This window comes from Pseudophryne corroboree, chromosome 5, assembly GCF_028390025.1.
Source record: "Pseudophryne corroboree isolate aPseCor3 chromosome 5, aPseCor3.hap2, whole genome shotgun sequence".
Classification (NCBI taxonomy): Eukaryota; Metazoa; Chordata; class Amphibia; order Anura; family Myobatrachidae; genus Pseudophryne; species Pseudophryne corroboree.
In genome coordinates this window covers 711,580,111-711,594,038 of record NC_086448.1, presented here as the reverse complement: position 1 = coordinate 711,594,038, position 13,928 = coordinate 711,580,111, and the positions used below count along the sequence as shown (strand labels likewise).

The 13,928-nt window shown below is 43.6% G+C and overlaps 1 pseudogene; it reads left to right on the top strand.

Annotated features, from left to right (window-relative positions):
* Positions 1 to 12,971: 12,971 nt before the first annotated feature.
* Positions 12,972 to 13,089, top strand: LOC134930615 (5S ribosomal RNA; annotated as a pseudogene).
* The last annotated feature ends 839 nt before the right edge of the window (positions 13,090 to 13,928 follow it).

Below are 13,928 nucleotides of genomic sequence, written 5' to 3'. Positions count from 1 at the left end.
AGAACCACTTTCTCCTAGTGCTGAAGCTGCTGCCACTACTCATGACATAAACTATGAAATCCCATCAACGTCATCTGCCAAGGCCGATGCCCAATGTGACAGAGGGCATGTAAAATCCAAAAAAGCCAAAGTTCAGTAAATGGGACCCCCCCAATTTTTTTTTAAAATGGTAATGAGGAGAAACGTAAACTTGCGAATATGCCATTTACGACACGGAGTAGCAAGGAATAGCTAATGCCCTGGCCTATGTTCATGACTAGTGGTTCAGCTTCACATGACATTCATCCTCCCACTAGAAAAATGATAAGAGTTAAGCTGGAAAAAGCACAGAAAAGAACTGTGTGTTTTAAGATGGTATCACAAATCCTCAAGGAGTGTCACTGGTTGCAATGCCTGACCTTCTCTATAACTGGACGGGAAGAGGTGGCTCCTTCCACCATTTGCAGCAAGTGCTGGAAGTTGCACCCGCAGTCTAGTTTCTGATATTCAAATTGAAGATGTCACTGTTGAAGTACACCAGGATGAGGATATGGGTGTTGCTGGCACTGAGGAGGAAGTAGTTGACAATGAGGATTCTGATGGTGATGTGGTTTGTTTAAATCAGGCATCGGGGGAGACACCTGTTGTCCATGGGATGAATAAGCCCATTGTGATGCCTGGGCAAAATACCAAAAAAGCCACCTCTTTGGTGTGGAATTATTTCACCACAAATACGGACAAAAGGTGTCAAGCCGTGTGTTGCCTCTGTCAATCTGTAATAAGTAGGGGTAAGGACTTTAACCATGTAGGAACATCTTCCCTTATACGTGACCTGCAGCGCATTCATCAGAAGTCAGTGTCAAGTTGTGAAAGTTTGGGTAAGATCGTAAGCAGTCCACTGACACCTAAATCCCTTCTTCCTCTTGTACCCAAGCTCCTGCAAGCCACACCACCAACTCCCTCAAGGTCAACTTCCTCCTCAGTCAGGAACGTTAGCAGTGTCGGACTGGGGCATGGAGGGCCCATCGGGGGAATGCATAGGTAAAGGCCCATGCTTAGGGGTGTGGCCAGCTGTCACAGAGGCTTGGCAAACCATGGTATGGGCCCCATGATAAATATATATAGTAAATATTGCTAATGCATGCTTGATAATGTACCAGATTAATAACTGCAATGCACTGTAGATAATATGTATAATGTACAATTCAGGTGCACAGTCGGGACCTGATCCTTAGTGCAGGAGGCGGGGCCCCAGGCAGTGGGGCCCACCGGTGGTTTCCCCTGTACCCCTGTGGGCCAGTCCAACCTTGAACGTCAGTTGTCCTGCAGGCCATATCACTGGCAATAGATACAAACAAAATAATCTCAAACCCACGCTCCAATACAACAAATAAATTCTAATGTATGACCCTGGGGGTCTTCCGCCACTCCTGTGTTCAAACACACTTCTTCAACACTTTATATCCCCATGTCCATATCCCTCAAACAAAAACAGAGGTGGGGGATAATAGTGAAGTAGTTTTAATATAGAAATGGTGCAGTAAAAACCACTCAACAAACAATTTTCAATGGCAATCCAACACAATCTATGGTCAGAGTGTGCGTACCACAATAAGAGGGGTGTCGAACAATGTCCACCCAATAATGCTTATAAGTCAGGTACCTCCCGGGATATCAGCACGCTTACGCCACTGGTCAGGAACCTTTCTTCTCGCATTCGGTCTGCTGCAGTCTGTGCCAAGATACTACCAACGCGTTTCTGCTCCTTAGAGCCTTTATCAAGGTACCTGACTTATAAGCGCTGGACATCCTTGACTGTGAAAGGGACCACTGGGGAACACGCCTGATGGAGCCACATGCAGGGTATTGTTCCCGGGAAATACCTTGCATTCATAACACCTGCGGCTCCGATTATCATCTTGGTAGGACTCTGTTTCCCATGTTGGGTTCTGTTTTTGTTTCACTTTTAATCATTGTGTAGTATTAAAATGTATATTTTATTCACATCAAGCTGGTATATTACATTCTATTAAGAAAATAGAAGTTCCTGCAAAAAGTGTAGCATTGGACTAGCGCTAAGTGGGAGGAGTAACTTTACCAATTTTAGTGCATTTTTACCGTTTGGAGTTTGTAGGGAACTCCAAGACTACCCCCAGGCTTGCATAAATCCTTACAGAGCAACTATCCACCTCTATTCTTCCTTTTTTATGTCTACTGTCACTGGATATGATTCTGTCACGATTGAAAGAATGGTGGAGGATTATATGAGTGACAGCATCCAAGTAGGCATGTCAGACAGTCCGTATGTATACTGGCGGGAAAAAGAGTCAATTTGGAGGCCCTTGCACAAACTGGCTTTATTTTACCTAAATTGTCCCCCCCCCAGTGTGTACTCCGAAAGAGTGTTTAGTGCAGCCGGTAACCTTGTCAGTGATCGGCATAGTAGGTTACTTCCACAAAATGTGGAGATGATGTTCATCAAAATGAATTATAAATTCCTCTGGGAAGACCTTTACCAGCAATTGCCTCCAGAAAATACACATGGACCTGTGATGGTGGATTCCAGTGGGGACGAATTAATACTCTGTGAGGAGGAGGAAGTACACACTGAAAGGGGTGAGGAATATGAGGATGAGGTCGACATCTTGCCTCTGTAGAGCCAGTTTGTGCAAGGAGAGATTGATTGCTTCTTTTTTGGTGGGGGCCCAAACCAACCAGTCATTTCAGACACATTCGTGTGGCAGACCCTGTCGCTGAAATGATTGGTTTGTTAAAGTGTGCATGTCCTGTTTATACAACATATGGGTGGGTGGGAGGGCCCAAGGACAATTCCATCTTGCACCTCTTTTTCTTCTTTGCATCATGTGCTGTTTGGGGCCTAGTTTTTTTAAGTGCCATCCTGTCTGCCACTGCAGTGCCACTCCTAGATGGGCCAGGTGTTTGTGCCGCACACTTGTGTCGCTTAGCTTAGTCATACAGCTACCTCATTGCACCTCTTTTACTTCTTTGCATGATGTGCTGTTTGTGGCCTAGTTTTTTTAAGTGCCATCCTGTCTGCAACTGCAGTGCCACACCTAGTTGGACCAGGTGTTTGTGCCGCACACTTGTGTCGCTTAGCTTAGTCATACAGCTACCTCATTGCACCTCTTTTTCTTCTTTGCATGATGTGCTGTTTGGGGCCTATTTTTTAAATCTGCCATCCTGTCTGCCACTGCAGTGCCACTCCTAGATGGGCCAGGTGTTTATGCCGCACACTTGTGTCGCTTAGCTTAGTCATACAGCCACCACGGTGCAACCTTTTGGCCTAAAAACAATATTGTGAGGTGTTCAGAATAGACTGGAAATGAGTGGAAATGAATGTTATTGAGGTTAATAATACCATAGGATCAAAATTACCCCCAAATTCTGTGATTTTAGCTGTTTTTATGTTTTTTTTAAAAATCATCCAGATCCAAAACAAGAAAGGGTGGTTTTGGCAAAACCAATCCAAAACCAAAACACGAGTGGGGAATTAGAACCAAAACACAAAACATGAAAAGTGCCCGCCACACATCTCTCGTATATATATATATATATATATATATATATACATACATACATATATAAAGTATTTACACTGTCGAGTCACATTATTATGAACACCAGCTAATAGCCAGAGTAACCGCCGTGTGCATAACGGACAGCAGCTTGATGGGCTGAACTGTCATTTTAGACACACATCTGGTAGCCCCCAGGTTCATTTTGTCGGTGAGCTGTTCCTCTATGCACCTTCGTAGACAACATTCACCTCTCACATCAATGGCACGTGGTACTCCGCAGTTTCCACGTCGGTAATTCGCAGTGGTGTCATTTATCCAGTCAAAACACACCTTCACCACACCAGTACATGAACAGTTCATAAACTGCGCTGCTTCATAAATACTGCCACCCTTGGCCTCACACCTTATATACCCACCAAGCCAGTGCACGATACGTGGCATACTAATTGGGCTACGCGCTGCCGAAGTCAAATGTAGGATATAGAGAGAGAGAGAGAGAGAGAGAGAAATAGATAGGTAGATAGATAGATAGATAGATAGATAGATAGATAGATAGATAGATAGATAGATAGACAGATAGATAAAATGTGTGTGCGTATGTGTGTATGTCTGTGCGTCTGGGTATGAAATAAAGGTTTACAGCAGCAATCATTGAAAGGGCTATCAAATTGTAGAAAATCTTTGGTGGGCTCCTGCTGCCCCCCACAGCTCTGTCTTTGAACATTCATTATGTCATAATTATATAGTCTCTTTGAAGTGGATAAAAATCCCTCGACTCTTCTCATCAATTATTTTCACCTGTTAATTCATTTTGTGTGAGGTAATAACCTCAGCATAATAACAAACGTGCAAGTACTCCGATTTTGCAATTAAAAGCAGCAGGATTCCTATTTTGATCATACAGACTGTGACATCCATCATAGAAAACAATTTGGGCCTAGCAGGATGACAGATGCCAAGCTGATGGCTCTACTAACTAACTGCTTGTCGTGAGGGGAGGAAAAAACCCCATAAGCCGGCTTCAGTCTGCAGCTGCAAGCTATCTGATAGCTTCTGACCATACACAGAGGAAGCTTGCAGTGACTAAAGTACAGTAGAGGTAATTTTACCTCAGAAAATGAGAATTTTTGATATATACTGTGTGTATGCATTCCAGTGGCTGGTGTAATTTGCAAACAAATAGCCTTTTATTAGAAAATATCTGCCATCGCTGTCAGTGTTCTGCAAGCATTGTTTCTTAGCCTTTAACAACCAAATAAAATAGTGTAGCTCTCATTATTTTAGCTTTTCAGTTCTTATTAGATGCATGCGTCAAGTTGCTCTCCTTTTTCTTTGTATGACTAAATAAGAACAAGACGGATACCTTCAAACCTTTGGACAGGTGCCTCAATAAGAGACAAGGAATCTTTTTTGCTTTTCACTTTGCATCAAGGCTTAATGAATCCTTACTTGGGATTCATGACACTGACTAGCAACATGTTTCTCAATTTCGAGACAATTATTAGAGTAGCCCGCAAGCAAGAATCCCAATTAGTCATAAAATAGATTCACAAGAGAATATATCTACACACTTTAAAGCATCAACATATCAGAGCTTTTGGTGAGATTACCAAATGAATCCCAGGCTGTTCATCCTAGGTTTATTTACATTTTGTCACAATGGATTACAGTACACACATGAAAAAAAGATCAGATGCCTTTCAGAGACGACTTCTCCAATTCAGTCAAATAATGTCAGAGCAGCACACAAGCGGGATTAGCCAATCAGTTTAAAAATATTCAGAAAGCTTTCAAACCAGCATTTAAATGACACAGCATGGCGCAGCTTGATATTAAACCGGATGTGTGTGTAATCATTTTAAAACTGGTCCAGCATGATGTTAATAAACAGGATAATCTGGACACTTAATTTACTACAAATGGAGCCTGGTTCTTTAGATAAATGATGTTAGTAAGTGCCTGTGACTTGGCATAACAATCAAGAATTTGAATTTAAGGGGTAATTCAGACCTGATTGCTAGGGTGCGTTTTTTGCATCCCTGCGATCAGGTATTCGCCGCCTACAGGGGGAGGGGGAATTCGATGTGCAGGTGTGCGATTGCATGGGCAGGAGAGCTGCACAAACAGCAGTTTGTGCAGTTTTTGCACAGCCCAGGCCTTACTCAGCTGCTGCGATGATTAGGGCCGGAGCTGACGTCATGAATTCTTTCACAAATGCCTGGTCCCTCCTGCGTTTTTCCAGACACTCCCTAGAAATGGTCAGTTGCAACCCACACACGCCCTCTTCCTGTGAATCTTCTTGCGATCGCTGGTACAATTAGATCTCTCGCACCATCCCGTTGCAGCCTGACGTTCCCCCTCGCTGTGGACCATCACACCTGCACATTGCGGTGCATAAACATGCGCAATTCAGACCCGATCGCCCGCTGTACAAAAATGCACAGCAGCGATCAGGTCTGAATATTATTCCCTTAATTGCACCATACCCATCATGATCAACAAACAGGTTTGCACCTTTACACAACATGAGTACAGACCATGAGGATCATTCAGATCCCGTCGGATCTGCTACTTTGTACATGCACAGAAACCATACTGTGCGTGAGCGAATGGGTCCAGCGATGCAGTAAGCAGGAGGGCAGCAGACTGTCAGTGATTGACAGTCTGCTACTGTTTGGAGGGTGGGGAGGGGGCAGTGATGGCCTCCGTTTCCCAAAACGGACAGGTGTCGCTGCCATTTAGGGTGATGGAAGAGGGCAGGGATCTCTGTTGATGGCAGGAGATTGCCTGGCCTCTGCGACGGCCGGCTTAAGTGTTCCCATGGGTGCTGCAAGCTGCCCAATGGTGTGTGAGTGATCTGAAGCTGCGTCTGTCAGATCACCACTGCAGCACAAGGTGTCTACCAAGGCGAAGATGGAAGCAGCAGAGCCGAGATGATTCTTATATCTCCTGGGCAGTCCATTCAGCACAGAGCAGCCTGTGTTTCAGACAGTCTTAAATGAAGCATAAGCAAGCCCATCACATGGGAGAAATGCGTATTCCTACCAGCACTTCAGCAGCAGGACTCCTCAGCAAACCCTCTGGTCTCACTCACGCTGGCGGCCTCTCATCCAAGACTGTCCGCAACACTGTTGATCCAGGATGGGCAGCCTCTGTTTGGTAACCACAATGTCAGCCACTACTGGTATCTAACTTTCCTATATCCCCAAACACAAATTCTTGTTTTTTACCGTTTCTCTCTGTATTAGCAGTATTATCATTTGAGAGCAAAAGTGGTTTCAATATACAGGCGATACCTGCATTCATATATGATCCCATGATTGTTCTGATATGAATAACTGCTTTGCTTGGAAATTCTTTTCTGCGTTTAACTCTTAAAGTGACAGTGTTTAATATAGAGATGAGCGAGTTCGGTTCCCTGAGAACCAAACCCTACCGGACTTCAGTGCCAGAGCCCGGATCCAAGTCAGGCTCGGGTTTTCCCGCCTGACTCAGAAACCAGAACGAGGCAAAACATCATCATCCCGCTGTCGGATTCTCGCGGGGTTTGGATTCCATGTAAGGAGTTGCCATTTTTACTCTGGCATTGAAGAGTGTAGAGAGAGGACGTGTCTTCGTCCTCAGTGTCCTGCATCAGTCCAGTGGTGGTGTCTTGTGCTGCATCAGTCCAGTCATAGTGGTTGTGTCCCCTGCTGCCATATGTCCAGTGCTGCTGTATAAGTCCAGTCCAGTGGTGCTGTGTTGTGCTGCATCAGTCCAGTGGTGGTGTCTTGTGCTGCATCAGTCCAGCCACAGTGGTGGTGTCCTCTGCTGCCATATGTCCAGTGCTGCTGTATAAGTCCAGTCCATTGCAGTGGTGATGTGTTGTCCTGCATCAGTACAGTGGTAGTGTTTTGTGCTGCATCAGTCCAGTCACAGTGGTGGTGTCCTCTGCTGCCATATGTCCAGTGCTGCTGTATAAGTCCAGTCCATTGAGTGGTGCTGTGTTATCCTGCATCAGTCCAGTGGTGGGGTCCCTGTGCTGCTGTATATGTCCAGCGGTACTGCCGTATAAATCCATTTATACTGCCATATAATCCCAGTGATACTTGCGTATAATTCCAGCGGTACTGGCGTATAAATCCAGTCCAGTGATACTGCCGTATATGTCCAGTGGTACTGACGTATAATTCCAGTGGTACTGCTGTATAATTCCAGTGATACTACCATATAATTCCAGCGGTACTGGCTTATAATTCCAGCGGTACTGGCATATAAATCCAGTTCAGTGATACTGCCATATATTTCCAGTGGTACTGCCATATAATTCCAGTGATACTGCCGTATATGTCCAGAGGCCATGCCGTATAAATCCAGTGGTACTGGCATATAAATACAGTCCAGTGATACTGCCATATATGTCCAGTGGTACTGCTATATAATTCCAGTGGTACTGCCGTATAATTCCAGTGACACTGCCATATAATTCCAGTGGTACTGGCGTATAATTCCAGCATTACTGGCGTATAAATCCAGTCCAGTGATACTGCTGTATATGTCCAGTGGTACTGCCATATAATTCCAGTGATACTGCCATATATGTCCAGTGGTCATGCCGTATAAATCCAGTGGTACTGGCGTATAAATACAGTTCAGTGATACTGCCGTATATGTCCAGTGGTACTGCCATATAATTCCAGTGATACTGCCGTATATGTCCAGTAGTCATGCCGTATAAATCCAGTGGTACTGGTGTCTAAATACAGTCCATTGATATTGCCATATATGTCCAATGATACTGCCGTATATGTCCAGTGGTCATGCCGTATAAATCCAGTGGAACTGGGGCATAAGTCCAGTCCAGTGATACTGCCATATATGTCCAGTGGTCATGCCGTATAAATCCAGTGGTACTGGCGTATAAATCCAGTCCAGTGATACTGCGTATATGTCCAGTTGTACTGCCGTATAATTTCAGTGGTGCTGCCATATAATTCCAATGATACTGCCGTATAATTGCAGTGGTACTGGAGTATAATTCCAGCAGTACTGGCGTATAAATCCTTTGGTTCTGGCATATAAATCCAGTCCAGTGATACTGCCGTATATGTCCAGTGGTACTGACGTATAATTCCAGTGGTACTGCTGTATAATTCCAGCGATACTATCGTATAATTCCAGCAGTACTGGCATATAAATCCAGTCCAGTGATACTGCCATATACAGATGGGTCCACGGTTATCTTGGCTAGTTTGCTGTACCTAGGCACAACATGGTTTATTAACATAAACCCTTCATCTATTATTCTCAGCTGCAATACAATACAGAGAACAATACAGCAGGGGATTAAGTCATTACAGCAGGGGATTAAGTCTGACTGCCCAGTCTCAGTTAATCCTATTAAAGGTCAAGATAAACATGGACCCATCTGTATTTCCAGTGGTACTGCCATATAATTCCAGTGATACTGCCGTATATGTCCAGTGGCCATGCCGTATAAATTCAGTGGTACTGGCATATAAATACAGTCCAGTGATACTGCCATATATGTCCAGTGGTACTGCCATATAATTCCAGTGATACTGCTGTATATGTCCAGTGGTCATGCCATATAAATCCAGTGGTACAGGTGTATAAATCCAGTCTAGTTATACTGCCATATATGTCCAGTGGTACTCCCATATAAATCCAGTGGTACTGCCATATAATTCCAGTGATACTGCAATATAATTCCAGTGGTACTGGCGTTTAAATTCAGTGATACTGTCGTATAATTCCAGTGGTACTGCCGTATAAGTCCAGTCCAGTGGCGCTGCCATATAAATTCAGTGGTGCTGTCCTGTGCTGTATATCATTTACCCCAAATAAAGGGGTTATTATTTAATCCAAATAATTTTCACAGGGTTTGCCATGTGTGGTGTAGAGGTATGCTCTCCTGTACCGCATATTGTTATATAATTCCAGAAAATTAATGGAGAACAAAAATTTGGAGGATAAAATAGGGAAAGATCAAGAACGACTTCCTCCTAGTACTGAAGCTGCTGCCACTAGTCATGACATAGATGATGAAATGCCATAAACGTCATCTGCCAAGGCCGATGCCCAATGTGATAGTAGAGGGTGTGTAAAATCCAAAAAGCCAAAGTTCAGTAAAAAGAACCAACATTTTTTTTACATCGTCTGAGGAGAAACGTAAACTTGCCAATATGCCATTTATGACATGGAGTGGTAAGGAACGGCTAAGGCCCTGGCCTCTGTTCATGACTAGTGGTTCAGCTTCACATGACGATGGAAACCCTCATCCTCCCACTAGAAAAATAATAAGAGTCAAGCTGGGAAAAGCACAGCAAAGAACTATGCGTTTTAAAATGGTATCACAAATCCCCAAGGAGAGTCCAAGTGTGTCGGCGGTTGCGATGCCTGACCTTCCCAACACTGGACGGGAAGAGGTGGCTCCTTCCACTATTTGCACGCCCTCTGCAAGTGCTGGAAGGAGCACCCACAGTCCAGTTTCTGATATTCAAATTGAAGATGTCACTGTTGAAGTACACCAAGATGAGGATATGGGTGTTGCTGACGCTGAGAAGGAAGTAGTTGACAATGAGGATTCTGATGGTGATGTGGTTTGTTTAAATCAGGCACCGGGGAAGACATCTTTTGGCCATGGGATGAGTAAGCCCATTGTGATGCCTGGGCAAAATACCAAAAAAGCCACCTCTTTGGTGTGGAATTATTTCTCCACAAATCCAGACAACATGTGTCAAACTGCTTACCCAAATTGGACTCTCCTGGGGATTTGTGATATCGGACAACACCACCAATATTGTGCATGCATTACATCTGAGCAAATTCCAGCACATCCCATGTTTTGCACATACAATTAATTTGGTGGTGCAGAATTTTTTGAAAAATGACAGGGCCGTGCAGGAGATGCTGTCGGTGGCCAAAAAAATTGCTGGCCACTTTTGACATTCAGCCACCACATGCCAAAGACTGGAGCGCCATCAAACACTTCTGAACCTGCCCTACCATCACCTGAAACAAGAGGTGGTAACGATGTGGAATTTAACCCTCTATATGTTTCAGAGGATGGAGGATCAGCAAAAGGCCATTCAAGCCTATACATCCATCTACGATATAGGCAAAGGAGGGGTAATGCACCTGACTCAAGAGCACTGGAGAATGATTTTCGTCTTGTGCAAGGTTCTCCAACCCTTCGAACTTGCCACACGTGAAGTCAGTTCAGACACTACCAGCTTGAGTAAGGTCATTCCCGTCATCAGGCTTTTGCAGAAGCAGCTGGAGAAATTGAAGGAGGAGCTAAGACAGAGCGTTCCGCAAAGTATGTGGGACTTGTGGTTGGATCCCTTTATTCGCTTTGCCAGGATTCATGGGTGGTCAATCTGTTGAAATAAGAGCACTACATTTTGACCACTGTGCTCGATCCTAGGTTTAAAGCCTAAGTTGTAGCTCTCTTTCCAGCACACAAGTCTGCAGTGGTTCAAAGACCTGCTTGTGAGAAAATTGTCAACTCAAGTGGAACGTGACCCGTCAACAGCTCCTCTTTCATTTTCTCCCACAACTGGGGCTGCGAGGAAAAGGATAAGATTTCCTAGCCCACATGGGCTTTATTTTACCTAAGTTGCCCCCCCCCCTCCAGTGTGTAGTCCAAAAGATTGTTTAGTGCAGCCGCAAAATGTGGAGAAGATGATGTTCATCAAAATTAATTATAAATTCCTCCGGGAAGACCTTTACCAGCATTTGCCTAAAGAAAGTACACAGGGACCTGTGATGGTGTATTCCAGTGGGGACAAATTAATACTCTGTGTGGGGGAGGATGTACACAGTGAAAGGGGTGAGGAATTGGAGGATGAGGATGAGGTCGACATCTTGCCTCTGTAGAGCCAGTTTGTGCAAGGAGAGATTGATTGCTTCTTTTTTGGTGGGGGCCCAAACAAACCAGTCATTTCAGCCACAGTCGTGTGGCAGACCCTGACGCTGAAATGATTGGTTTGTTAAAGTGTGTATGTCCTGTTTATACTGCCGTATAAGTCCAGTGGTACTGCTGTGTTAGTCCAGGGGTACTGCTGTATAAGTCCTCCAATTGCAGAATTTTTAAAAAAAATGACAGGAGCGTGCAGGAGATGCTGTCAGTGGACTGAAAAATTGCGGGCCACTTTCGACATTCAGCCACTGCATGCCACTCCTAGATGGGCCAATTGTTTGTTCGCTTAGATTAGTCATATAGCTACCTCATTGCACCTCTTTTTCTTCTTTGCATGATGTGCTGTTTGGATCCTAGTTTTTTTAAGTGCCATCCTGTCTGCAACTGCAGTGCCACTCCTAGATGGGCCAGGTGTTTGTGCCGCACACTTGTGTCACTTAGCTTAGCCATACATCTACCTCATTGCACCTCTTTTACTTCTTTGCATGATGTGCTGTTTGGGGCCTAGTTTTTTAAGTGCCATCCTGTCTGCCACTACAGTGCCACTCCTAGATGGGCCAGGTGTTTGTGCCGCACACTTGTGTCACTTAGCTTAGTCATACAGCTACATCATTGCACCTCTTTTTCTTCTTTGCATGATGTGGTGTTTGGGGCCTAGTTTTTTTAAGTGCCATCCTGTCTGCCACTACAGTGCCACTCCTAGATGGGCCAGGTGTTTGTGCCGCAGACTTCTGTCGCTTAGCTTAGTCATACAGCTACCTCTGTGTAACTTTTATTCCTGAAAACAAAATTGTGAGGTGTTCAGTGTTCAGAATAGACTGGAAATTAGTGGAAATGAATGTTATTGAGGTTAATAATACTGTAGGAACAAAATCACCCCCAAATTCTGTGATTTTAGCTGTTTTTATGTTTTTTTCAAAAATCATTCAGATCCAAAACCAAAACACGAAAGGGTGGTTTTGGCAAAACCAATCCAGATACAAAACACGAGGATGGAACCAGAACCAAAACACAAACACAAAACTCAAAAAATGCCCGCCGCACATCTCTAGTTTAATATAGGAGTGCATCAGCGCTGCCCCAACGATATCAGATACACATGTCTGATACAATATGTTATGAATGTTTGCTCTGCTTGGAATTTCTTGTGGGTGTTTATTCTGTAAAGCAACAGCATCATACATTAGGTGTACATTAGTGCTACCTCTACTATATTAAAAACACACACATGGAAAACTCCTCTCTTCACTGTCATTAAGGCTTGATATTGTTATTACCATCATCATTTTCTCAATATCCTACATCAAATATCCACTATTCTTTATATTCATAGGACTCTCATTTGTGATCCAGTAAAAACATCCCACTCCTGTGGCAGTTTTTCAACCGACAGGAGTTTTACTGCCTAACACCAAAAGCAGATCCGCCTCATTTCTCTATAACCTTTGATATCACTCAGTTACCCACCTACCTTCCTTCAGCTATATTTCTGTGAACTCTCATCAACTATTCAGGAAGAGCATCAAGTAAGCTACTACCAAACCACACTAAAATTGCACAATCTCTTCCGATCTTGGAAGCCAAAAAGTGTTGGGCTGGGTCAGTACATGGAGGGGGACCCCCAGGGAATACCCAGTGTAGTAGGTTTTGGGTACCTAACCATCCGGTCTAACGTTGAAACCAGATTCACCACTCTCAAATAATTTTTTCTACTCTCCTTTCTTTTTTCAATTTTTTGTCTCATAGCAAATGCATTCTCTCACCACTCAAAAATACTTATTGAGCAGTAGACTGGTTGAGTGAATGTATAATCAGCATATTACTCTGGACATAGTGGAGCTAAGCAAGAAATTATTTCCTTGTATTGTTTTCTAATTCCAGGAATATACTCTAAACAACAGTGTCACCACTAAGGACTTAAGATACGTTCTTTCTGCAAATTATACGTCTGTGTACTTATTATAAAGTTTAAGGCACTGACCTTTTAGCACTATTATTATTATTATTTCTATTGATAAACATTATCACAATTGTAACACTAGATAGTGGTAGTTACACAAATTAATTTCTGTGTTGTTTCATTATGTACACCAGATTAGTGTACGCCTTATAGGGGATTTACATTTTAAAAGTCTAAATAAAAGCTATGTTTTAAATCTCTATAACAATACAATTTCCCTTAAAGAGTGTGCCAGATAAAGTTTTTTTCTGTCTCTCTTCACAGGCTTAGATCACGCCCCTGGGCTGGCTGACAAAAGCCGTCAGGTATGATGCACAGGGGTTTGTGTGATAGCTGTGACTAGCAGCTCTCTGTGGGACTTGGCAACTTCTTATAGCAACACTTTATACCTGTTTGTCTTATAGGAAGACTTTGCATGCAATACAGGGGGTTGGAGTTCAGCATTTGTCACACTATATATTAGTTACCAAAATCATAGCAGTCTGTGCCACTGTCAGTACCCAAACATCAGGTCTCAGCCTGCTTC